The 27281-nt window shown below is 40.1% G+C and overlaps 1 protein-coding gene across 13 annotated transcripts in view; it reads right to left on the bottom strand.

Moving 5' to 3' along the window:
• Positions 1-27281, bottom strand: part of RAD51B (RAD51 paralog B) — a 379242-nt gene that overhangs the window by 221322 nt on the left and 130639 nt on the right. The window lies entirely within an intron of this gene.

Raw genomic sequence — 27281 nt, 5'->3', positions numbered from 1 at the left:
TTATCTTTATCTGTACACCAATAGATGCAGACCTCGTACTTTTAAGATATGAAGTTCCTTAAGGAGCTGGACATGCACAGTATAAGCAGCACAGAAAAATTTTCAGTGGCCCTTTGTGAAAGCACGGGGTATGAGATGCACGCACACACACAAAAAGAGCAGGTGAGTGCTCCATAAGACACTGTAAGAGATGTAAAAGCTGACTTTTAACACGCTAGAACAAACACCAGAGATGACCTAGACTTTAGTCCCAACTCCATCTTGATGGCTTTTCTGAGCTCTGTGCAACAAAGCAATGGCTACTGAGGAAACCGCGGCCTGTGACAACTTCATCAGGAGCTCACCCTGCACTGGAGTTTTAAACAGAAAGGGAAAGCACCACAGATAATTATGGGAAAGTGAGATTTATGAATAACCAACAGAGAACTTCCTGAAAAAATGCAAATCACTGTGAATCCCAACCGCAAATACAAGTGGCAGCAAGGGAATTGGCACTTCTACAATATGGTGGGTCACTGAGCCGCCCCAAAAACTGTGCTGCTTTGGAGGCAAAGAGAAGGCCTGAAGTTTTGTTATAGTTCAAGGAAAACGGCTGTAAATAGGAGAGCTGTTCCCATGAAGCGATACGCCATGTATCAGCCCTACGAGCTGTTTAGTGTCTCTGCGATGACCACCAGCAGAAAGATCCACCATTTATTTTGTAAGCATTTCTATTCCGACTACAAACGGCAAGAGCCAACCTCCAGAACAAAGGCAGACCCACTTCCAACCCACAGACCTAAAAACTTCTGCATTTCAGAAATGGCTGGATATGAGCTTTATGGTTCAAGTCCCTCTTCTCAACAACGGCTCTCGAGGTCTCAGTAGCCCAAATTCCACAGACATTATTAAATTTCAAGCATTAGTGCAATATATTTCTGATATTCTGTGGCCTTGTCATTGGATTCAGGTAACAAAAAGAATATAGACACAAATAGTTCCGAATTCCATTGTGCAAGCGTGCAGCATTAGCTTCTGTGGACCAGAACAACAGGAAAAAAAGTGTCCTTTTGTGAAAATTTTCAGATAGTCTCATAACACTGCAGTGACTCAGATCCTGAATCTCAAAAGAGGTAGTAGACAGGAATCATACCATCTGTTTTATAGACCAGAAACCTGAGGTAGGAGTTTGGGAGACCTTGCCAATGTTGAAGGGCACCAATATTTGACAGGTCTCTATAAATGGCAAAAATGGCAGCAAATCTGAAGAACAGTTAAAGGGAGCAGCAACAGCAGGGATGCGTTGTCTGATACTGATACAGAACTTGCTGGGAGTTGAAATACCTATGAGTACATCCTTTCCCGAAGGTCATGTTCCCCCACCCCCAGCCTTCCTCAAACTGCCTCCCAAGCTGAAAGCAAACTTATCTGTCTTATCTCCCAGCATGAAAGGTGGAAGACAGAATCACATCACCTATAAAAGTTGTAGCAGAGTAAAGACCAAGGTGTTAAAGAGTTTGGAAGAACTGCATACATAGTTCTTTTCCAAAATCATCTGAAACTTTTGTTTCAGTATCACACAAAGCAAAACCTCTTAACTCTGCCTAGGCTTTCCACTAAGCTTTCTAATTTTATTTGAACATGGAACTCAAACCAAATCGAGAGGATGCAAAGCAGTAGGGATTTAAACAAAAGGATTTTACCAGATGTCCACTGGTCTAAATTACCTGAGGTTTATAATGCAAAAGCCCAGGCTTGTTGGTACCTTCTCTCTTTTGTATCAAGAAAATAGGAAACTAGACAACAGTCTGTTAGAAAGTGATCACACTGAAGGAAGGCATTTTAGCTGACACCTAGAAATAAAAATTAAAAAAAAAAAATAATCAAAGAAACATCTTTCAGAGCAAAGTATTCATACCCAGACTGACCTTAAATTCAGGCTGTTGTCAAACAGCATCCAATTTGGGACCCTGGCTGTGCAGGAAAGGAAATACTTCTGGAGAGGAATGTATTCATTTACAAAAAAGATCCGGAGAATGGGAAGCAGGCAGAACTCAGTTCATTGGAGGTGGTCAAAAACTGTCAGGCCTAGAAGGAGTTAACAGTACAGCATTCACACAGTTCTGGAAAACAAAACATCAGAAGAGAGACAAACCCAAAGAACAAACTCAGAAAGTGTTCCCACTCAGTGCAGCACTTAAGCATGCACTCACTTTTAAGTATATACTTAAAATGCTAATTAAAATATGTTTAAGTGCTTTCCTGAGTTGAGGCCAAAGAATTCTATCAGATGTTGATGGGAAAAAAAAAAAGGCAGTATTCATAGTGTTCTACTTAGTATTGCAATGCAAAACAGGTTATTAAAAGACAAAATGCTGTATGAGGCAGAGGTTGTGTGTTCTTGTAAGAGTACAGTGCAGCTAGCCAGGCATTACTGAATTGCAGGGTTATAAAAGGGAGGACTTCAAGTGGTGGTGGTGGGGTGATGACACCACACTACACCTGAACCTGGAGTATGAACAGCTTGAGATCATGGAAAGAATGCATTTTAAGTTTCAAGCAATCAAATATTTTAAACATGCACATTTTCAAAAATAAATACAAATATAATATTAAGAGCTTAAGGAAACAATGTCAAACAAGAGAGTATAGAAACGGATTTAGGCAAACTAGACACTTAAAAAAAAGGCTATGAAAAAAACTGTATCTAGGCACAGAGGAGGGAGTAACTAGGTTGCAGGTAGGACAAAGTAATGTTACACTAAAAGAATAGCAGATAATATCCCATTATTGCTAAATCTTCATACATACAAACCCACAACATTAGAATATAACCACTATTTTCCTGTGTTTCTAGAGAAAAAAACAGTACTTCTCTTCCACACCTCAGGGAAAGTAGACAAAGCATAAAAAGTTCAGCCTAATAATACCAATAACCAAGGTAATTAAGCCTATTAAGATTATTGTTCTTACTTCATTTACAAGCTGCAATCAAAGGTCAGCATTGAGTATTTTAGAGATATCTGGCACTTCTAGGGAATATTAGAAATGCGTAACTATCTGACACTAGTGACCACAGTTTGAAAACTTCAGAAGCCAGCTTGGTGCTGTTTAATTCAGAAAAGACAGGAAGTTGAAAATCAGCTCAAAAGTAAATCTAAAAGCCTGTAGTTGTTACAGAAGGCCTACATATAATACGAATATTCATCTCAAGACGGAGAGCCCTAATAACAAATCAAGCAAAAGGTTTAAAAATGATTTTCAGGAGACAAGCAGACCTTACAAAATGAGCATTCAAACTAATACAGCTGATGGAGAGGAAAATAAATTACAACAGTCAACATATAAGAATGAAATCCAGAGAACTCTGATGGAATTGGAAAAGCAAATAAAAAGAACATAAAACCAAACAAATTCCTGAAGAATGTCTAAAGCAAGTAAACAAAGCATCTGCTGGGAAGAAAAAGTGAAAGGGGACAAGGACCACTTACAGAAACAGTATGATTATGTTAAATACATCCTCAGTGAAAAAACCTTACACAAATACTTAAATTGATCCCACAGCTATTTTCAAATAAGAGAGATCATAGAAATCTACAGTCATTAAGGTTGGAAAAGACCTCCAGGATCATCTGGTCCAACCATCCGCCTACCACCAGTATTACCCACTAAATCGTGTCCCTAAGCACCAGGCCCAACCTTTTCTTAAACACCTCCAAGGATGAGGAGATGCCAGAATCTATGGGATCAAAAAGATACTGAAGTGGCAAGTTAAAGAGAAACCTGTCAACAGAATTGGAAGGAATACACCTATGAGTCCTCACAAAGTTCACTTTCAGAGTGGATGAACCCCTAAAAAAATCCACTGTAAAGCAGCTGCATCACAACACTTGCACATAAACATGCCCCAGTTCCTTTTCTCACTCTATATACACACCATATTTTTGCCCATTTGCAGGCTTACCCTCTGTAGCATTACTGTTTTTCACAGCACAAAATAAAACTCCCTCAGACATGTTGCTATAATAGACCCATCTGCAACTTCCCTGTTCTTCATCTTTGCTAGATCTTCACAAGATTACCACCTTACACACCAAACGTGTCCGGTGTAATGCTAGTGAGTCACTACAATGTCACAGCACACCCATGCCAAAACACCACAGAGCAAATGAAGCACATCTGCCTCATCTTCAGACCCAGATATCAGACCCCAGGGTCTCCAGGAACTGTTTTCCTTCTTCACAACATTGATTTTCATAAGGCTTCATTATGTGTGAACACCCTAAGTTTAAATATATGCCTTGTATTAAAAAGATCACGTGTGTAAGTTTGAGATAGCTGTATTAACCTGTGGGTTTCTGCCATTTGTGTGCACAGGCCATTTCCAGCCACTGCAGCTATCAAATACGATCTGAATAAGAAGTGATTTTTCAGCAATGCCATTTTAGCCACGTTTCAAAAGTAAGAAAACACATTGTGGGCACTACCACTGCTCATGTGTTCCTTTGGGGACATCTTTATAAGCACCCATTATGGAGAAAAAAAAAAAAAACAACTCTAATTTTCATAATGATTTGTAATACCTTTTCCACAGAGAAAATTTGCTGTATGAGGCTGTAGTTTAACATACAGCTTAGGTGTTTTAAGGCAATGTTGCAATGAGAGGAAGCCATCCTGCCCTCTCCTGTCTCTCATTTTCAGCCCCAAACTGCTGCCCGCCCCATGCAGCAAAATGTCCGTGTGGTCAGGAAGTGAAGTGGACAAAGGACCTGATGCAGGTTAAAACCAGCCACGTGTGATCTGAATCCAGGCCAGTTCCCCAGTCTGCATGGAAGGAGGATGGGACAATACCAGATGTGTGAGGGAGAACAAAAGTTCTGATTACACTTATGGGGGTTGCACTAGATGGTCTTTAAAGGTCTCTTCCAACCCAAACCGTTCTGTGATTCTGCGTTAGACTCTTTTCCATTGCTACATTGACGGAAAACACCATTAAATTACATCCTTCTTTCTGGTCCTGGTAGTTCTCCAAATTTGAGATCAGACAGTTGTGACTGAAGAACTGGCTACAGCCCAAGTACACCTCAGCCTACGATGACTGTCTAGCAAGGTGAAGGAAGCTGTTACCTCACAAGTGGTCTGTTTGTTTCATTGCTTTTTAATGGTATTGTCTGGAGGCCCTCATGGTTCTGAATGCTGCAATTGCTCCCAGGGAGACGTAGAGGAGAAAGCCAAAGTGTTGGTAAACAGCCCATGATACACCCAACGCGAGTCACAGCTGCAACCTCCCTTTCCCCCTCTTCCTGCCAGATCCATCTTTCACAGATTCTTTACTTTTTGTTGAAGAATCTCAGTCATGATTTACTAGCAATTTCCCAGGGAGCTTATTTCTTCATCAAAAATGACAGCAAAACTATCCTGTAGAGCAAAAACATTTTGTGGCAATATGTTTACATGAATGCTTTCCTCTAAAAGGAAAGGATTATATGTATGTACTATTTACATAGATACACTTCCTCTAAAATACCATTTGCTATGCTTCAGCTGGTGACTAATGCACGTGCATGTTCTGCAGCAGCAAGGCACCACATACAAACTTCTCAGAAATAGTCTTAACAAGGATTTAACTATTCTACAGAAGTAGGAAGCAAAAAAAAAATGCATTAAAATTTGACAAAAACCTTGCAGCATTTTGGAATTGCCTGACACATCCTCTGTTAAGACAACCGTCTAGAGTAGCAATGGGTTGTATCTCATATAGATACGTCTGGTTTTCTATGTTCATTGAAAAAAAGTTGAGGATATCAAGAAACTGACTTCCAGTGAAGTTATTCTGCCACCTACTGTTGCTTTTATGGATATACTAGATATTTTAATGTAAATCCATTTTAAAAAATCCAAATTAAAAAAAAAGAAGGTTACTTCCTTACTGGGAAAAAAAAATCTAATTATTAACCATAAACCGTTAACATATTACAATCTTGTTCTGTTGTTGACTTCTCAATTGTGCAAATCAAAAGCTGCTTATTGCCAAAGTCTGGGAGCTTGGGGACAAGGGAAAAGCTTGCTTGGTTTAAAAAAAAAATTTTAAACCTCATAAATCAAAGTATTTTCATTAATCTTCTAAAATTCACATAGGGAAAACTGTCTAACACCCTTTTAAGCTGAAAATTCTGACCCCAAGCACTGCCGGATAACTGTATCAAAACAACAATCTGTTCTAATTTAAATTTTTTTTTTAAGAGTTATATTGAAATTCACCAGTCTAAATTCACTGTCTGATCTAGGTAAATGGAAAATATAAGAAGTGGTATTGGAAAGGTAAATCCAATCACATCTTCACTTTTAGCAGTAATGGAGCTGAGGTTTTATGAAGTTTGACAAAGTCCTTTCACTACAAGGCAGTGACAAGAAAGTGGAGGCTCTGCCAGCCTTGTCAGAGGGAACATCGACTCCACAAAGCGAACACCAGTCTGCTCCACTCCTACCCTGTCCTACACGACTCCTCATCTCACCAGGCCAGGAGAGCCATGGGTGGCCTCCATCCAAACAACAGTGGAATAAATGAGCTTAGCTCACACGACCTGAGGGGATCACAACATAAGACAGCACAGTTAACCACTCTTTATATTAGACATATTTGTTTGGCCTTCATTTGGAACGCCACTGAAAGCTTGTTCCACCTTGCTGAGCCTGGCGGCGGCCCACCACCATCTACAATCAACATCCAGTCGTCCCCCGTGCCTCTGATACCCTACTGCCCAGTACATGCTAGACAGGCTGCCACCCATCCCTTTTTGCAAAGCAGCACATGCACAGCAGCTTCACACTCTTTCAGATGAGGCCTCCCAGCAACTCCTTTTTTCTTGCCAAGTGCACAGCTTGGCTGTGAAGACGGGAACTTTGCATCCCACCGCAGGACAGGACTCGAGTGGCTCCTCAACCGAAGCAGCTGCAGGAACATCGCGCTGGCTGCAGCGAGCTGCATGTCGCTGCCCGGCCTCCAGCACGGGGCAGAACGAGGAAGGACTTGTTGGCTGGGTTAGAGGAGCTCCTTGATATTTTTTTTTTTCTTATTGGCTTGATTTCTTTAAATTGGTCTCATTACTGAACCCATTGAGCAGACCTGCAATATTTATATTTATATGTATCTATCCACTTTTACCCCTATTTGCATCAAATAATTTCTACATGCTAAGTATTATTGCCCCTATATTTTGAAGCAGAAGAGCAAGAGTCATTCAAAGAAAGGCAAAGAAAAACTCTAGCAGAGCTAGATCCCAATACAGATCTTGGCCACTTTCCTTTGTAATCAATACTAAATAAACCTGCAAAAAACTGCATATATGCATAAAAATCAAGTTTAGAAAGAGATGTTTTTAGTAGATCTGGTTTCAGAGAGTTGTGTTTTCTGTACCAAAATGGAAGGTCATCCTGTACAAACTCAATATTTTTTCTGCTTCTGAATTTTGTTATCTTTTGCTGCATATGTAAATGCAGTTGTTACACTAAGAATTTATGCAGATGTTTTAGTTTTTACGGTAAGCTAATTTCCCTGTCTGTATAATAGATGGAAGCCAACTAGCACTTCTTCCAGCCTGTATTGTTGCATTCTAATGTGCTGAGTTTCCCCACCACCACCACCCATAAGGTATTTTCCCATAGGAATTCCCATAGAGAATGTTTTTCCTTGCAGTGTCCTCGTCTCATAATTTTTGCCCCTTTCAATAAAGGGGATAATAAGGCACTTTTGCTCTGAAACTAGATCATCTATGAAGCAAAGTGCACTACCAGGGCCACACCCTAGCATTCGATAATTTGTTCTGTGACCTGTATTTGATCACACTTGGGACTTCGGTTTTTAAAGGAAACACACCTGGATGGGGGCATTAAATGAGAGGTCAAGCAGATGATATCTCAGAGCTGTATCATTGCTAGACTGCCCCAGTGATTTACAATGTTAACTATCTTGGATTCAATAGTGGCAAAACACTACAGACTCCTTCCTATAAGGTAAGAACAAAGTCACCCTTGACATAGTACTCATTTCAACTGTATGTTAAAAGATCACCAGAAGCAAGACAAAAGGAAATCCAAACCAACTGTCCATTTCATAGTCCAGTAAAATAATCTGTAACACACTGGGAAGAAAATCACCATTTCCCCACTTTCCTTATGATTTGGCCATAATGGAGCTACCAGCTTCTAAGTCCAGAAAAAAACTCTTCTCGTAAGATCTTTTATGTACATATACAAGAATGAATAAACTGAGAGATCTTCATGGAGATGGGAGTATGAGAAATGCTAATATACAGTGCATTTGAAAATATATACAGAGAGTATCAAATCTATTGCGTAATTTTTCATATACTGATAAATTACATTATGCTGTATCCTACTACATACTGTCAAGAAATCTATTCCCCTGCTGAACTGCAATGCATCACTGTCACTAAGAATGTGTTTTTAAACAGAATGTACGATACAATGCAGTAACTATGAATGGGAATGCAAAAATCCTTCTGCCAAGTCAAATTTCACGAAAGAAAATGAAGGCATTCTTTTGGAACTTACCTGGAACACACAGATATTAAAAAAAAAAATAAAGAGAGAAAAAGAAAAAAGGAGTGCTTTAGAGAGTATAAGATGTTGAAATCGTGGTTTTGCATCTCATTGGTATCACGTGCCCTTTCCAGCAGTAATCTTTTACCCTGGGAGACACTGACTCAGAGGGAAGCATGCCTATAACCAAACTGCCAACAACTGCTCCCGAAACATGTGGTGTTACCCACACACACAACCATTGGATTAGGGGGGTTGCCTATCCATTTACTGACCAGCCTCAACCTTACTTAACTCATGAATTGTGACAAAAATCACAGCCTGAGGTGATGTAGCTATGTAACTTACGCATTATGTACCTTTCTTTAAGTGGAGTCATTAAAATAAGAGTAAATGGAGTAACCTAATAATGAATACATCTTGCAGGGCCTGAAAAATGTGAAAACAAACAAACATTTCATAATACATATAAAAAGGCCTTTCAATTAACATCCTGTTTTGAATACATGGCTGATCCACAGCAGCCCCTGGCAACAGTCTGCCAACATCTCAGCACGGCATGCTTAGACACTCCTGGCAGTGCTTCCATCCCTCTACACATCAACAACAAGCCTATTTATTATCCAGCCTGCCTGATCTACAGCGCAACGCAGCCAGAACCTGAAGCTATTTCCTTAAGATTGAATGAGTCAGGACATGAAAATGATTAATCAACATGAAGAGGTTTAAAAGCTGTGAGAAAACTGCTCTAAGTAAAACCTCTGTGAAGCAAAGGTTGCGTTTGGAAAGTTGGGGCTTTCCACAGGCCAACAGTACTAGGATGCTTGTTATTTTTCTCTCAATGTTGCGATGATAGCAGTAGACAGACAGAATGACTCTTGGTCTTTGATACTACATTCAGCTTGAGAGACCTACGGGTACACCTTTATGACCTTTGGCAGGCAAACAACCTCGCTGTGGTCCAAGCAGAAGGGAAACTGCATCAACGCAATGCCAGGACCAAGCTACCACTCAGTGCCTCTGCTCAGGTTCAAAGTAGAAGCAAAGCAAACCCACATCTACCTGCATAACACTGCTGATACTGACCTGGTATGGAGGAAACCAGCATGCAATTGCAGTGAATGAGAAAGACTTTTCTTGCAATAAAGAGGTGCCTTGCACCAGCCTCCATTGCCTAGCTTAGAAGAAATAAAGGAAGCTGCTGCTACCTCACTCCCACACCTTCTGGAGGTTTAGGTGAAATAAGGCACAGCTTTGGACAATTACAGAAAGCAAGGATGCTAGTTGCCATTCTAGTTGCTCATCCATGCAAATCATATAGCAGTAGGATACTAATTTTAAAGCATTAATGCTTTAAAAGAAGCCTGGCACTGAAAAGCTGGTAGATTTTAGAGTTAGTTTCTGTATTTTAAACAGCAACGGTGCTATGGAGCATTGTGTTATTTAAAGGGAAAAGAAAGAGGTGAACAAAGTCAACGGTTTTGAGGGCTGACATTCAGCTACTCTACTGGGAAAATGTGGGTGAAACAAAGCAAAACACAGGCACAAGTAAATACAGCTGGAAAGTATTTGCTGTCCCTTAATTAAAAAAGAAAGGTCTCCTTTGCTACAGTAATGTTTGCAGTAGTGAGAGTTCTTACTTACAATCCCCCTTCATTTTATCTGTTGTGTATTTATCTATTTTGCAATATGCATTTGAATGTTGAAAACATTTACATACTTACACACACACCTTATCCATGGCGCTCTGTCCAGTTTTAAACAAAATGTATTGTTTCCAAATGCTGCTATTGCTATAGCCTTAAACAATGAGAGCTTCAGTACAGAGATTAATTATTGAAGGGACGGGGCAAAATAATCTTTTCCATGCTCCCTTATCACAGAGCTGCCAAACTACCTCTGGCTGAGTTCATTGTCCGTAAACATCATGTCTTCAAGTGCTGAGTAAATGACGGCGCTTGCAACTTTCACCAAGCTAGTAAGGTCCAAGATCTCCAACTCACATCACATGAATATGAAAGGGCAACTAGGTGATAGCAATTTCTGCGTCCCCATCACCTGGCAATAACCAGTGATCTGAACAATTATAGTTTATTGTGTTTTGGCTGAGCAAAGTAAACAGCCACTGATAAGATTAGACTCCTGATTTAAACTTAGGAAAACAAAGCCTTTTCCTTGCCCCCTCTTTCTTTGCTTCTTCCTTGTGTCCTTCACATTGGCTAAACTGAATTACAGTTGTGCTGTTTATTCAGCAAATCTCTTTACAATTGCATTTGAAATTGCCAGGGATCATCATCTTAAACAGATTCAAAATACAGACTCCTATACACTTCGCAGTCTCCCTCTTTACAGCTCTCAAAAGGTGGAGAAAATGGGGCTTAAAAGCAGATTGGAAGTATCAATGGGTGTCTTAGAGCACACAACTCTTCATCCATAACACTGGTCAAAGTGGCCAATCCTAAAGATACCCTTACTCAATGCTCATGAGCTTATCAAGCTGTCGGGTGGGGGGGTGGGAAACAAACAGTAAGAAACCAGTAGTAGTGATTATAGTTAAACTGGGCCTTTATCCTCCTCTTTAACAGCTGACCCTGATGAAAGAGTTTCCTTAGAGACTTTAAGGAAGGCTGAATTTATAACGTAAGAACTCCTGGCAGTTATCATCACCTCAAATTATGAAGTGGTTTTGACTAGTGCAGGGGATCTAGAACCACAAATCCTGCCCTACTTTATTGGCTCCCACCTCCCTCGCAAGCTGTTTCACAGAACCCCTGCAAGCAATTTCTCTTCTTCCAAGATGACCAAGTTTAGCAAAGCACAAGCCCATGTCTTCTCCCTACTAGTGCTTGTATCCATGTACACACACAGGACTTGCATCCTGCACACGGCACAGCGGGGTTCTACGACTCCCTGCAGTCCCTGCCAGACTTACTGTCTGTGAACACGCACAAAAAAAAAAAAAAAAAAAAAAAAAAAAACAGAAGAAGTTGCAAGGTATCTTGCATGCTCTTGCATCTTCTGTTTAGTGTCATGCAGTCCTCCCAGACACAAGACACAAGTAAGAGGCAGCTTTAGATCGAGATAGATGACCTTCACAAAGGCAACACATACAGGAAAAAGCTGCTTGCTAAAAGGCTGATTTCACCTTTTACTGATGGTTTCCTTCCCTCAAAGCAACACAGAAGACTGCTTACAAGCTTGGGTGGATTCAACACCAGTTCTGGGTTTATCAACTGTGAAAATATTCTCTACTGGTTAAATGCAATTTTTATTTTAACTATTCCTATCAGGGAAAGATGTTCCAATTTTTGTGTCTTAAACAGCTCCAGGAGACACCACTCACGTTCCTCTTATTTAGACAAGAAGGTGAGATTCACACAGCAACTGTAATTACCAAAACGCCTTTTCATAAAGCAAGAGCAACTAACAAAACATTCACCATGAAAGCATACCACATGCTCCACTTCTTCCTCTGTAGAGCATGTAAAAGCTTTGTTTTCGAGCCAATACTTTCTGTGATCACCGAGACACAGGCATCCCCAAAGCATTACAAATGATGAAGCTGCCATATAGGCAAGAAGTAAGGACTCGGTACTCTTTGCAAGGGTCCTCTGGATACAAATATGAGGTCAGTGTGAGCTATCACACGCTGAACACAACGTATGTTCCACCTTTTCATAAAGGCATCCTTTCTCGGGATGGGAGCTCAGGAAAGGATCTGCTCTTTCCTTTCATCCTTCCAACACACGATCCTTCACTTACAATAGCTAAGAGAAAATAGTAGAAAATAAGGTTCTTTGGAATAATTTTGTTTGCTTTTTCCTCCTCTTGGCAAGTGTAAGATTAGAAACATATACTCAACTCCACAAAACTCAACTGCAAAACTTGGGGTGTCTGAAATACATAAAGTTTATAATGCACCAGTTTTGTGTTAACTCTGCTTCTTTAAGTTTTACAGATGTGAGGCAAAAATACTAACCTCTTGCCAGACAGCATGACTTTAAAAGACCAAAAGCATAGACTTTGACCGTGTGTTAAGGCTCACTGAATTCAAAGTCTGAGTCTTCCTGGATCAGCATAGCAGTTTACTTCAAAAGACCTCATCTAGCATATTAAACTTTCCATTTTAACTTGGTTTACTGTCAGCCTTACTGCAGGCATGTCATTCAGCTTGGACAAAAGCACAGTGGGCAGCTGCACTTTGATGAACTTGTATTTATTTTCAGTCAGTTCACCTTGGTACATTATCATTAATAAAGCAACATTCGTGTGGCATACTGTCAAGGTGCATTGCTTAAAACAACCTTTTCAATATAGTTTTTATACAGCAACAGAAATAGATTTCTTGACTTGAGGCCTAAAATGTTGTGGTTTTTTTGGGGGGGAGCGGAGGGTAGGGAGGGAGGAGGGACACCTCTTGGGGATTTTTGTTTTCTAGAACTCAGCTTGGGACAAAATTATAATGCAATGTTTCTCTAGGAAAAGGGCTGATTAACTGTAACCAAAACCAAGCCCTATTTATGCAAACTCAGATGGGACACTGAAATGCCATACCTCCGACTATAAGCAGTTGCCACAGTCGTCATGGGAGTATTTCCCCACTCCCCCCAGCACCACGAGGAGATGCTGACTAAGCCAGGAAAGGAGGGGGCGCCTTACCCTGAGCTCAACAGAACACGGCAGACAGACAGACAGACGGATCTGCTGTAGTAAATCTTAAGTTCCTTAGGCTTTGCCATCTGGCAAGTGAGCTGTGGCTCATGTGAAATGAGTGGGTGGTCATGGTCCAGTTTGTACTAGACATTTTTCAGGATCACGGAAAAACAAAGCAAAACATTGCAATTGGCACCAAGCACTGCTCTTGTTAGCAGCTTTCAGCAGGCCAAGGACCAAACAAAACTGAATGCTCCAAACCTCTCCCTCCCACAGAACTGGTCGCAATTTCAGTGCAAGATAAAAGTGAGCCCATGTACGAGGGAAGTTTGCAGTGCCTCTGCTCTGTCATTCTTGTTGGGGTAATGAAAGCAGAAATTTTAGCCCTTAGGACAACCAGTGACAGATCTTCTCCACTCTGATAGTTTCCTTGACTAAGAATATCAACTTTGGAGCCATGAAGGGCACGTGACATATACAGCTCTGATCTCTTTTTACACAGGTAGAACTGATCCTAAAGTCTCCTTTTGACATTATATAAGGTTATCTGTAAAAGTGTAATTTTTTTCTCTTAGCGCAACAGGCTCAGCAGGGGGATGGATAAACAACCACGTGCATGACCCAAGCTGTGGCACTGTTGCTGGGTTTAAATTTGTTTTAATAAAAGCTGTAGAAAGTAAAATCTCTTTTATAAAACCTTATTTATAGATGAACAACAATGCTTAACAGCAGGTTTTCTACATTAGGGAATTATGTTTCAAAGGTTATCCTTCTGAAAGAGAGCCAAATACTACAGCATTTAAGTTCAGCTTCAAATTTAATACAATGCAGACTTTTCAAGCACAAATACCTTTAAAGGAAACCATATGGTAAAGGCAGACTTGCTTTTCCTTAACAACTTGGAATGCTTTCATTCTGAACTTAAATGTAAAAAGGGTTCAAGACTGGGTATGTAGAATGTTCCTTCTATTTCAAAGGAGAACGTTCATTGAGTGTACGGCTAGTGTGTGAAGTGCCACCACTAAATAGTTTTAATTTGATATACCAACTCAGTGAGCAACTTTAAATCATACTTAGCAGTGGTTTAACAACAAAAGCAAAGCCTAACTCCTGTTTGGTCAAATAGCATAAAAGCAGCTACAGAAAGGCAAACTGGACTACGCTCTGTTTCCAGCATCAGGGAATGAATACTGAAATAAAATGCACACACACACTTAAAAGATTTGCTACGTATCTTATAATTTGAAACAATGGATTTAAAGAAATAATCTTGCAAGTTTTCAACAGCTTTTCTTTCACAACCCAAAACTTCTGTGAGAATGACGCTTAACTATCCAGACAAAAATACTGACTAAATGTATAAGATTAATAAAGAAAAGAGTATACAGTTAATGAGAAAAGAAAAATTTTTTTTTTCTCGGATCTCTTCACCATTAGATAGTATTTATAATGACTGCAGAATAAACATTTTCAGACCAAAGTTAGGATTTTGTTTATGGTACCTCTCCATTTGCCAGTTTTCAGCGATATATACCTGGCTTTTCAGGATCCCTGGGGGCGCCTGTAATACCAGCAAAAAAAAAGTTACATTTTCAGACTAGCTGACTGCAAATATTTGACACAGAAGGTCATACAGTAGATGTGTATGGGAGGTCTTGGTTTTTGTGACCACTTTTCAGTATATAACCATCAACTTAAAATTATTACAGTAAATGTGCGTTGAAGATTTCCACATATTGTAAGCAAGGAGAGTTGGTAACATCAAAAAAGTTGAATCTACACAGAAACATCATGGACGAGGACATGATTGACAGTATCTCTTAATGCAAAATCAGCAAAGGCAAGCATGCATTATGGTACGATTACTGTGGTTTGCTCAGCTATACTTTCTTTTTTTTAGGCACAGCTGTATACGGTCTTGAATAAACAGGAAACCTCTTTCATCTGTCAGATGATGTGTATCGATGGTGAAGCCTTTCAGAGGACATACCATATTCTAGGTGCTTAAAGGATGTTGACATTTTAAACAATCCATCTTCTTAACCTATGCTAATCTAGCACTAGGAGACAACTGGAATCCCTGGCAAAGCTGCCTGAAACCTGCCTAGGCCTGAGCAGCAGCAAGAAGACCCCAACGTACTTACTTTCCCCGAGTCCTTTTTTTGGAATGAGCTTCCCAAACAAAACCAAGGAACAACAAATACAACAGGCACACAACACTAAGCACGTTGTAAAGCTGCATCATCACTGCAATTGGACGACCGCAGCGCAAGCAGCCACCCTATGCCAGCTTCACTCTAGCAGCAGCTGAGCAGGCAGGGAGCAGAGGCTCGAGGGCACGCTGCTCAGGCTTGCTGGGAACACCAGGTACTTACTGGGGTTGCTGGTTCAGGTATGCCTACGCATGCTGCAATCCTGCCTGGAGCGCTGTTGTTGACATACCGTAAATGGTCTAATCAGGAAATCAATCTCTTATGGTCACCTATTTCAAAAGCAGCAGTTTTTCCTTTGAAGCTAATAATTCCAAAGGAGAGATGAAATTAGAGGGTTGGGGAAAATATATTACTAAGATAGTATTACTGAGAGATAATATATTTATCTGAAATCAATAACGAAGAAACCAGCACTCACATTTCCACAAGGTTTTTTCCTACATACCAAAAGTTTCTGCAAATCTCACTGGACAAGATTAGAAGATTCTGCAACTGATTGGTCAACCAGAAGCCAAAATATTTTAAAGCAACTAAATAATAATGGAGTAATAATATAGCTTTTTTGAAATCCTCTGATGAAGCTGGTACACAATTTTTAACCTGCAGGTAAAGCAGGAATACGGCACAATTATCACAAAACTAAAGAAGAAAAAATGTGGTTTTGAAAAAAAGCAAAAATAAAAATAAAGAAAAACAACAAAAAATACAAGCCCAAGCCGCTGAACCTCTTGCTAATTTATACATCCAGCAATGCTCCGTGAAAGAAGGATAAAGGAAGATCACTGAAGCTATTCTCTGCTTTCTACCCTGTTCTGTGGGGCTTGTTTTTCCCTTAAGGCACGTATGCATAAATTAAGTATGGGTATACCTCAACTTTAAGAAACACACCACAGTATCAATGGTTATTCCAAATTCCACTTAAGTCCAAGATAATAATTTTAAAAGCACTTTCTCTCCAGCTGCTGACAAATTGTTTTAATATCAAAAATTGCTCATTCAGTGGTTAAGGAAACAGTTTGGGATTATAATGCCCAGCAGGCAAAGAGCTGATATACTGTGATCTTGATTTCTGCAGCTCTTTCATCCCAAAACATGAAACTACACAAACCTAGTTCCAAAGCCTTCCTATAGGCTGGGTTTCCACTCACATTTTACATGGGTGTTAGGAGACACTGATGCCAAAGAGAAGACTTCCATTTCAGCCTGTATAGATCAACACTGCTGTTGCCTGGAAGGTAGAGGGATGCAGAAAGAGAGAGTACATGGCCAGCTGGTCAGGAGGATGTCACTGATTTTCACAGTAATGCTGTCCTCTTAAAGATATTATGGAATTACAACCTCAAGCACAGTGTGCAATGAATTGATGTTTAAATATTTGTAACGCCTGTATGTTACAGGATGAACCCTGTATGTAAACCTAAGTTTTCTAATGTCTTTGAAGTGTAGCCACACCTGGGGTTGGTAAAATGCCCCTTTCAGCAGCATGCACGTTATCCAACTGTTCATCACAGAAGGACAAAAGCCATAAAATTTATAGCAAGGACAATATAGGTAAGCAAATAAATTTTCTGAAAGCCTAAAAGAAATATGTTAATTACAGCAACTAGCCTGGGATACCTGGCAACTAGCCTTGGCTTCATACTTCATTCAGGATTCTCCATCATCATGTTCCAAAAACCTACTGTCCCACTATGATACGGATATCCTACTGAGGTTTCTGTGAAGACCAGGCTGCTCTTCCAAACTCTGTCCTAGCCCCATTCTCCCTATCCTAGCCTGTGTGACAAACTCATAACCTGGTACAGGCAATGCAGGTAGATCAGACCAACTGTACTACAAATGCAGTTCCTTTTAAAGTAGGCTGCACACCATGATCTATTTGGTTCAGAAAATGAAATAAAAAAAAATAGGGACATGAAAAAGTTCCAAAATAGGGGAAAAACGGTCAGTTTTAATGACCGAAGAGATTAAGGAGAGGCTTAAAGAAGCAACTGTGCACAGATTCTTTAAATAACAACATGAAGCACTGTGGGAGGCAGATTAGACAGTATGTATGTAAAAAACCACTGTATCAACAGTAAAATTACTTATTGTACAATGATTTGTACTTTGGAAGGTTATTATTTCCTTTTTTATACTTACCTCAGAGAAAGCTGCCTAAGACCAAAATGCATTCTGTTTGCCTGAGTGAACTTTACCAGATGACTACTTTTCTTAACCTCACAGTAACAGAGGTACCAAGGTGAAGGAAAGCACTGAAGAAAAACAAATAGGGGAGGAAGACCAGCAGATGTTCAGAGCACTGGAATACTCATCCCTACTGCAGAAGGACAAAAGTTAACACTGCCAGGATTTCAATTTGTGGTTCCAGAAAAACAGAGAGTTTACAATGCTATGTTATGGACCACAAAAGCATTCTGTCCACACCACAGTATACTGGACATGTTGACATACCCTTCTTAACAGCAAGTTACATCAAGCTATAATAAAAAGCCTGATTGGAATTTTGGAAGCTAATAGGGAGAAGAAATATTTACTAGCAGTTGAAATGTTTTCCTTTTTGCTTTTTATTCACAATTTCTGTGAGAATACTAATGAAAAAATATTGATCAGAAGCCTATCAGAAGCAACTGCCTGCATTAGGTGGACCCAAACTCAACTTTTGCTTCAAAAAGAAAATGTCCACCTAGTCAAACCATGACTTAGCTTGAAATCCAGATTCTGTATGCGCTTATGTTCATCTTTGGCCCTGCAGAGCAAAAAAAAAAAAAAAAAAATACACAGGGAAAGTTCTTAGTGCTAAAGACTAAGCAAATCAAATCCTGACTCTGTAACGCTGTCAGGACGGTACTCCTCTTGCCCAAGCACCAGCTTTTATATATATGTAACCACAAAAGTTTCCAGTTGCAGAGAATACCACTCTGAGAGCAGGATGTGGGACTGCTGTTCCTAATGGATAAGAATCAGACTCCTCATGGTTCTCTCTCAGGTCCCAAGGACCTTGCTCCATGCCTGTAACAGACCCTGCTCCCGTCACGCTACTTATGAGAGACCTGTGTCCAGATCTGCAGGCCACCATTATTATTTGCATTAATTTACTGCCCCAAAACTCCAGTCACATATGAAGATTGCTCTATCCATTGTGTACTGTACAACCCCAAACACACTGACACCACGCTCAACCTGCCTATCTCCTGCTCCAAAAAACCTTCAGCAAACTACACAGATCACTGCAATGCCACTGGGCCTACTGCATGCAGCAAACACAGGAGTCTCTCTTCTCTTGGTATCACTCAACTGTGGATGCCAGCACCTGTCACAGGACATCCAGCCTCTATACAAAATGCCGACTTCAGTCAGACCAATGGTTTATCTAAACCAGTATGCTGTTTCCAGTAGTGCGAACAGGAGAGCACGTAGGACCTTAGAAAGTGGCTGAGCTACTCGCTTTGAGCTTCCTCAGCAGCTATGCTCACCAAGTTCGGGATGTCAGAGGGCACACCTCTAGCTATTCCCTTCAGAGTCTGTTTATGGTTATGTGATCACAAATTTGCCTAACCCCGTTTGCACCAATTCATTTCTGGGTGGCTTCTCCTGAGGCATTTTTCATTTTCAATACTGGAAAGAAAAATCTGATTTTAAAATTCTTCTGACAGTTGCTTCTGGAATGAACAGAACCACACTCCTCAGCCACCAATGACACGGGTATTCCTCTAGCTGCAGACTCACCTACTTGCAGATTTGCAAGCTACTCTTGGGTAAGACATCATTTGTCCAGCTCTTCAGCTTAACAGAGATTTGCACATAGAAGCTTCATCTATAATAAGATACAGGAGCTACTAAACATCAGATTTAAGCATGCTCCCTGAGAGACTGAGGTTCTTACAGATATGGATGCCAAGATGAACATACCAAAGCCAGAAAAGCTGGTATGGGACAAGTCAGCACTAAGGTTCTTACTGTAATGTGGCTTTGGTACTTGTTTAATTCAATAAAAGCAGAAGTGGATCTACATACAAAGTGCTATTATTTCCAGAGTAGAAACAAAACCCCAAAACACAACGTAGAGACACAGGCTTGAATACATTTTTTTGTATTTTGAACATTGTATATTGAATTTTACTGTTTCTACATCACTGACAAGACTATGGACACCACACTATGCAGCAATAATAGGGGGTCTGGAATCCCATAAGTCATCCTGGTGAATCCATGTTTGATATGCCCAGCTAATACACGCTCACATATTTGCACATCTACCTTTTCAAGCTAGGCCTGTTATGCATCAGCCTTGGGTCCATACGTATTGTGACAACAAGGAGCTACATAAATGCCACCCAGCCTACCAAGTAATCAACCATTCATTCCTTTAGAGTAATAAAGTACTACTACCGATAGGGACCAAAATATGGGGAGAAAAAGGCTCATTCACCTCTCTTAACTAGTTAAAAGAATGGTGCAGACTTGGGATCCTTTCCTTCTCAGGAATTTCTCCTTTAGAATCGGGGAGAAATAACTGCCGGGGAGCCTTATTTCTTGGGGGGGAACAGAGAAATTGGGGGCTAACACGTATGCGTGTGCTGCACAGTGTATGCAAAGTTGAACAGAAAAAGGACATGCCACATAGATCTCAAGCTGGCAGGTAAATCAGCCACAGATAAAATAAACTGTGTGTGATGCCATGGTCTGTAGGCACAGATTCAGTGCCCTGCTCTAACTTCTAAACAGATTAAAGAAAGGGCCCATAGCTTAATGTTGCTCCAAGACACACAGAGTTTCTCTAAAGCCTTGCATGAGGGCAAACGTTTACTGATTCATATCACCTAGGATACTAAACTGCCTTCAGTTGGTAAAGTACTCCAGCTGCTACCAAGCTGGGATGTATATGAAATGGCAGACTACAGGTGAAGCTTGTATAGTCCTAACATAATACCCTGATTCATCCAGTCTCTTTCCCTTGGTCTTGACAAACACACCAGAGACTACAACAGAAAGGTGCTGGTTAATGTCTACACTGCTCAAAGCCTCAATGACATTGCTCATTTTCTCAGGCTCACCCACACTAACAGTAAATATCAGTTTCACGGACAAGGAAAGTGCCACAGAAGAAATCATTAAAAAGAACTAGAACGATTACCACTTTGTGACTCAAACCCCGGAGCCTGAAATTTGAGTAGACTTCATTTTACTTTCTTTAATGAATTCCTCTGCTTCTGTCATGCAGCTAATTCGACACATTTCCTCCTGCTCTGATTATTAAAAAGGAAAACCAGCTAGTATAAACATCAAAGAGCCGGCATTATTGCCTTCTGGGACACCAGTGAATTTTTCAAAGCTACAGATAAAAAAAAAGTGAACTTCCTGATCCCTTTACAGAAGGGTGTACAAAACCTCACCTAATGTGATCACTACCCAAAAGGCCACATTTATATGCAATGAAATTTGGAGAGCTGAGGCTTAGTGAGACAGGATCGCAACCACGGCAGGAGAGAAGTACAAAAGATCCAAACCACCCTGCATGGGGGCACAGCCCTGCCTCTGCATTGAAAACAGCAGCTCAATGCTTCTTCCTTTATCTTCCAGCCCTTTGCAACCGTAACTCCACAGGCACGCATATTATAAATTCACTATACTTCATTTTAATTCATGGTACTTCAAATAACAATAAAGGTGTTAAATCACCTTCACCTTTGTTTCTGGTCCAGCACAGACTGCAATGAGACCAACAGTCTCCTGGTAACTTTGAATCTTGCTGAGTTATGTCAAGAGAATATTTGTGAACTACTCTACTATTCATTTCACTTGTCAACTTCCTCACAGGTAAAAGCAAAGACAATATTATTAATATGAACTGTATTAATTGATCCTGTTTTACAGGAGTTTGACAAAACCAGAAACACTTTCCTAACCATTTATTCCTACTTAAATCCCTCAAAAAGACTCAACTATGCTGGCAATTAAAATCTTAGCTACTGTATTGCAAAAGTTTTCCTAGGTCAGCACAACAAAAATTAGTGTGTGACTCCCGCTGACTTCAGGGGCCAACAGATCAGACCTTAAATTCCTTTCCTTCCAAAACACTAAAATTTCCTGCTATCAAGCAAAAGAAGGTAGCTCTAGCCACAGGACAAACTTCCTGTGAGATGTAATTGGATTACATCAATTTCTACAGTGCCAGAACCCCCAGACTTGCATCTCTCTTTTCTAAGGGTGACAGACCACAAACAAGCGAAAAAAGAAAGCCAGCAGCCCTCTAGCTTGAGAGTTGAACAAAACCAGAGGCTCCAACACCCTCACCATGGGTACCCCCTACATGCACACCCAGATCTCTGTAACCTCTCAGACCAACAGTCTCAAACAACACTGAAGCAGCCCGTGTGTCCCAGGCATCCACCTCCAGCTGGGCACAACCATGTCTGCCTGCATGGCTCTGACCCAAGCTCACTGAAACCCTTTCTGCAGGCTAGGTCGGGCTCTGCAGTCCCAGAGCTCCCAGGTGCCACCTCAGCCACTACCGCTGCAGGAAGATGTTCCAGAAACTCATGCCAGGGACAAGCTGGTTAAGAATTTGCAGCTGAAAAATTGTAACAGCTTTAACCCCAGGGTGTAGTATTTCAAAATGATTTTGTTGTATACCGTGCGCTTGCATTGACAGACACTGCTGGCTTGGGTAACGAGCACAGCTTTGCCCAACCGATGACTGACCTGAGCAGAAGGCGTTTCAGTTGAAATTTAACTTCTGTACACAAGCCACGGCACACTGCTGGAAAACCGGTGATGTTGCAAGTGTGGGAAAGCCCCATGCCATTGGCTCATGTGAAAGTCAGTCTATGGTCCAGAACCTAGAAACAACAACATTATCTAGCCAACGGCAAACGGCAGGCAGATATTGCTCAAGCGTTCTCAGGGCTTCGGAGCCAAAGACTGAAGTTACACAATCAAGATCACTTCTCTACCCCGCCCTACTGGGCAAATGCTTGCAAGTTTTCATCTGGAAGAAAAAAAAAAAATCAATATTTTCTTAGCTACACCCCTGAAGTTTCACTCCACACTTAACAGGAGAAACTAAACAAGGAAACGTGGATTGCCATTTTCATTGGCATGAGACTTAGGACTTCAGTCATTCCGTTGGCCACATCCAACAAAACCAGGAAAACGAAGGTGGATTAAAATAACTATCATTTACAACTTCATTAGCCGTACACAGAGAGGCCTACAGGAATACCTAGCCTACTTTCCTACCAATAAAGCACCGTCTTTCTCTGCAGTATATTTTCCAGTATATCAATCTAGGGTGGTTTTAAAAATTCCAAGTACAGGAACTTTTGCCAGCTCCAAGGAAAATTTACCACATCCTTTCACTGGTACTTGGATCTTCAGCCAGTTACGGTCACACATACGGAACTAAGCCAGAAGTTTTATGCAATGTATGTTTCATCCAATAAAAATTATTTCTACATCTAACGCCATAAAGCTATTTGAAAAGTGTAAGTTAAAAGAGAATGCATATTCAAGGCAAATTATTTCCATGCACAAACATCTTTCTAAGAATCTCCAAGTCAGTCTTCACTGTCTTCAGTACATATTTCCTGATTTCCTTCTTAAGGTAGCCGTAAGTCTTGTTTCAGAGACTGTGAACATACAGACAGACTGACCACTTTCATTACTGAAGACTATACAGAAAATGTAGAGCAAAGCTAAGAACAGGGCTAAACCTGCATGGTACTTAATCTACTGATTAGACTGTGGATTTTCAAGCTCAAAGGTCACAAACAGCTTTCAAGGGGCGATGACAATCCTTTCTTTATGATATGCCAAGTATTGAGCCAAAACTTTACTACCTTTTTTAAAAAGAACACCACCATATGGAAAAATCTGAGAAAATGATTTTATTAAATCATATCTGGAGGAAGTGGTGAATAGCTCTAAGAAATTTCAGACGAAGATCAAGTGAACCATTGTTAATTTAAGTAAAAACTGTACTTGAAAAACATTACATTGGTATTGTTTTCATGCTTGGAAATGCTTCTTAAAACAAGAAATTTTTGCCACTGGCCTTACTTTTTTAGTGGAAGCTTCTTTAAGAGGGAAAAGAAAGAAGGCTTGGAAATGCTCATGGAAGTGAAATACCTGCCTCTCTCTTCATTGTCACCAATTTAGAAAAATGTTATGAGAAAAAGGCAGACTTTTATTTTAGAAGTTCCATCTATGATGACTTTTGACTCAACATAACTGTACAGCAATACAGAATTAAGTGGATTATAAAGACTACCACTAAAAAGTACTGTGAGTCACCTTTAAGTCTGAGTTTAGCCCTTAGCTTACCAATATTCTGCTTTTTGTCCACGCCTAAACAGTGTTTTACTTTCAAAAATTGAATTTTACTTCTTTCTTAAAAGGTTTGCTGACTCCAGTCCAGCTAGGATGATCCTCCTCCCCACCCAGTAACCAAGGATGCAGTGGAAGTCAGAGCATGTCTTCAAGGACAGAATTTTGTTTCAAAGATCCCAGTCTTTGCCACAAATGTTTTACCAGATCTAGCTACAGCGAAAACAACTCAATGGATATAAATATCACCACACATTTGCAGACACTGGGCAGAACCAACAAATCTTTCTTTCTGGATAGCAGCCAGTGGGAGATTCAAAGACTGTAAGGCTTTGCAAGAGGAAACAATTCAGCCTCCTGTAACAAATGTGCTGTCCCTAAAGAATGGTGTCATGGAAAGCAGAACACAGAGGAACAGGATTTTAAAAACTACATGCTGCACAGCTAACCAGCTTTCCAAACAACCCCTTATGAGTAATTTTATACTGGGCAGATATTAAATGTATAAAATTAAAATAAATCGTCTCTTTGCATTTTCTGGTGTGCTTCTCAGAATTTAAAAGCTTCTTCTCAGGAAAGATAGCTAATTCTTTCTTTCTTGAATCTAGCTGTACCTTACAACTGCTGTTCTACCAGAAAACCAAATGGTAAGTGTGACATGAAAAGGCTCCAGAGCTTTTTTTACTTGATGATTCCAGCCTAACCCACTCGGGTGGCCTTCCTAAACAGTACTAGCCTGCAATTCTGCAGGGAGTCACATCTCCGACATCACACCAATAATAGAACAATTTTTCACTAATAACTTAAAAATTAATTCATGAGTAGGAGCACAGTTTAGCTTTATTCTTTTCTTTAAGTTGTACAAGTCCTCCTGAAAGAATCTACAAGAAAATGTATTTCTGTAAGTAAACCAGCACATTAAATATGTCCCTTAATCCCTTACAGGGGGCACATGGCAATAACTGATCTTGGCAACTGATAAAGAGAATTATTGTTTCTAATTAAGTTCCTATCCATGTCATAACCATAAGTATCAGTTAAACCTTTACTCACCTATTTCCCACGTTATCATCGGCATCCTTCCAGCTGAAGAGGTTCACTGCTGGCACATGCATTCACAAAACACCGTAAAGGAGCACTTCAAACAATTCACAGCCACAGAACAAACAGAAATGCCACTCAGCCCATGTCTTCTCATACAGGACAGTTAGTACAGGCACAAGCAAACACATCAAATCTATTCACTAGCAAAACATGCTCATCCACTGATCCTCATGCACAAAAACACCAACAGACCCAGTTCCACAGTCCTGAGGAGAGTTTTGTATGCTGAAGACTTTCATTACACACAAATGGGGTTGCTTATGGAGAGTACCCACAGGTGGTTCTAACACCTGAATAAGGCACTAGGGAAGTAGAAGAATGAGGCCCAAAATACACTAAAAATTAACAGGTGAGGAAGAACTAATTAATCTCCCATGAACAGCTATTTAGCTGTGCAAGTTTGCAGCTGAGCTGAAATGGGTCCTCTAGATAAAAGTGAACTTCATTGTTTTCTACTTCAACTTCCACTTCATGCAAGAACTTCAAATAAACTAAATAAATAAATACCTCCCCCACCAAAAATAGTCAAAAAGTATTGTTCTAACATTCCCCTCCATAATACAAACATCTGTTTTCAGTCTTGTTTCTATTCACACATTGTATACACAATGAGGGCATTTGTGTCACTGAGTGAGCAAGAGCACTCAAATCAAACTACATAGTAACCCTCAAAATGATGAGGGTTTCTATTCCTTGTGTAAGGCAGAGACGTGTCTAGCTAAGTCAACACATACATCTTAGTTACAGACAGCAAAAGAACAGTTTATTTGCAAATATTACCTCCCCCCTGTATGAAAACTCTACCACCTTAAGCCAAGCAAGGCTGAACACATGGACTGCATTAAAGAGATGTGCTATTTGAGAAGCAAAACAGACAGAATTTCACCTCTCAGCCTGTTCCAGCCCCCTGCTCCCACTGCTCTCTTATTTAACAAACTAAACATCCACTACGATGTTCTTTAAATGTTCATCACAATGATTTCTTTCCCAAAAGTGCAAGGTAAAGCCAGTTCTTTTATTTATACACATAAAGCTTTTATATTTTTTATCTCCAACAGGTTTGATTTGATTATAGGAGAGGCAATGAAAACTTTTTATACCTCGCATAACTGTACTTCAGTGCAGACTCCCTGTCCAGAAACACCCACTCCACACTGCAAATAACTTGTGGCCATCGGGCTGTGTCAGGGAACATTAGGCAGCTTCTGCACCAGCACTTACCACAGCTGCTTGGCTGCCTGGCACTGTTTTCTCTCTGCTCTCCCTGCTGAACAGAAAGATATGCTTATAAAAAGGTACCTTCTACCCTGATGTGTTTAAATTCTACCTCATTGCTCCTTGCTGTTCTTCTACTGCAGAGAGCAACACATGAGCAACAATATGGTTACAGGTCTTGTGAAAATTTCTTTTACAATTTCAGGCTAAGAAATGTCTTACACTTAAACATGTGTAAGGAGTACCTCCTAGACATCATCTAATACAGCCGGTGTATAAGATTATCTCCAAATGGATGCTGCCTACTGGGGAAAAAATGTAACTTATAAACTGGAAAGCACATTTTGGTGCATGACATGAAACACAATAAAACACGAGACAATTATTAGCAAAAGCATTTAATACCTTAATGATATTATCATATCTTCAGATATCACAAATATAATAGTAGTATAAGAACCTATATAAAGCACAAGAGCGTAATAAGGTAGCTGTTCCAAACACCTGAGGAAGTTTATGGATGTAGCTCCAATGGCAACTAATGCTTTGATCCCAGAGTTATTTTCTGAATTGAAAGTTTCTTGCTCATTCTTCCAAACTACAGTAATGATATAACCATAGTTTTATTGCCATGGTTAACACAGTGCAGAGCTACTCAATATATTCATGTTATACAACAACATATCCTTCATTAGAGCTTGTCACCCCTGTCTAGACTGTATCTTAGAGGTCCTAGATATGTTTTGGATTGGTCACAAAATGGATGAATGTACAAAATGAGGGAAAGGAGAGGACAGCACCATCCCCAGAAACTGTACGCTCAGGAAAGCTACCTAAAGAAAACAAAGCTGTTTAAGTTAACTATTCTTTCTTTTCAGAGATGCCATCAAAACTTAGGACACAGTATCACAAACTTGTAGAAGAAAACAAAAAGCTGGAAGCTACTAAGAAGGTAGCAATGAATTTCTTAAGTTATTTTCTTTGCTGCCAGAACACAAAACTAAACTGCTAAAATCCAAAATATACACACCTTGTGAAGGCGAAACAGCCTAGCAAGAATTACTGTAATTCAAAGTATCAGATGAGACAGCTCTCTTTTCTGCTTTAAAAGCAAGCAAGCTCTCATTCACACCTAAATGGGTGACAGTAAGGGAAGGTTTTAACAGCTTTTTCACCAGTAAGTTTTATAATTGAGCAAATTATGGGTTTGATCATAAATGCAAGAAA

The sequence above is a fragment of the Cygnus atratus genome, chromosome 5 (assembly GCF_013377495.2).
Source record: "Cygnus atratus isolate AKBS03 ecotype Queensland, Australia chromosome 5, CAtr_DNAZoo_HiC_assembly, whole genome shotgun sequence".
NCBI classification, from domain to species: Eukaryota; Metazoa; Chordata; class Aves; order Anseriformes; family Anatidae; genus Cygnus; species Cygnus atratus.
This window is presented reverse-complemented; position numbering and strand designations above follow the sequence as displayed.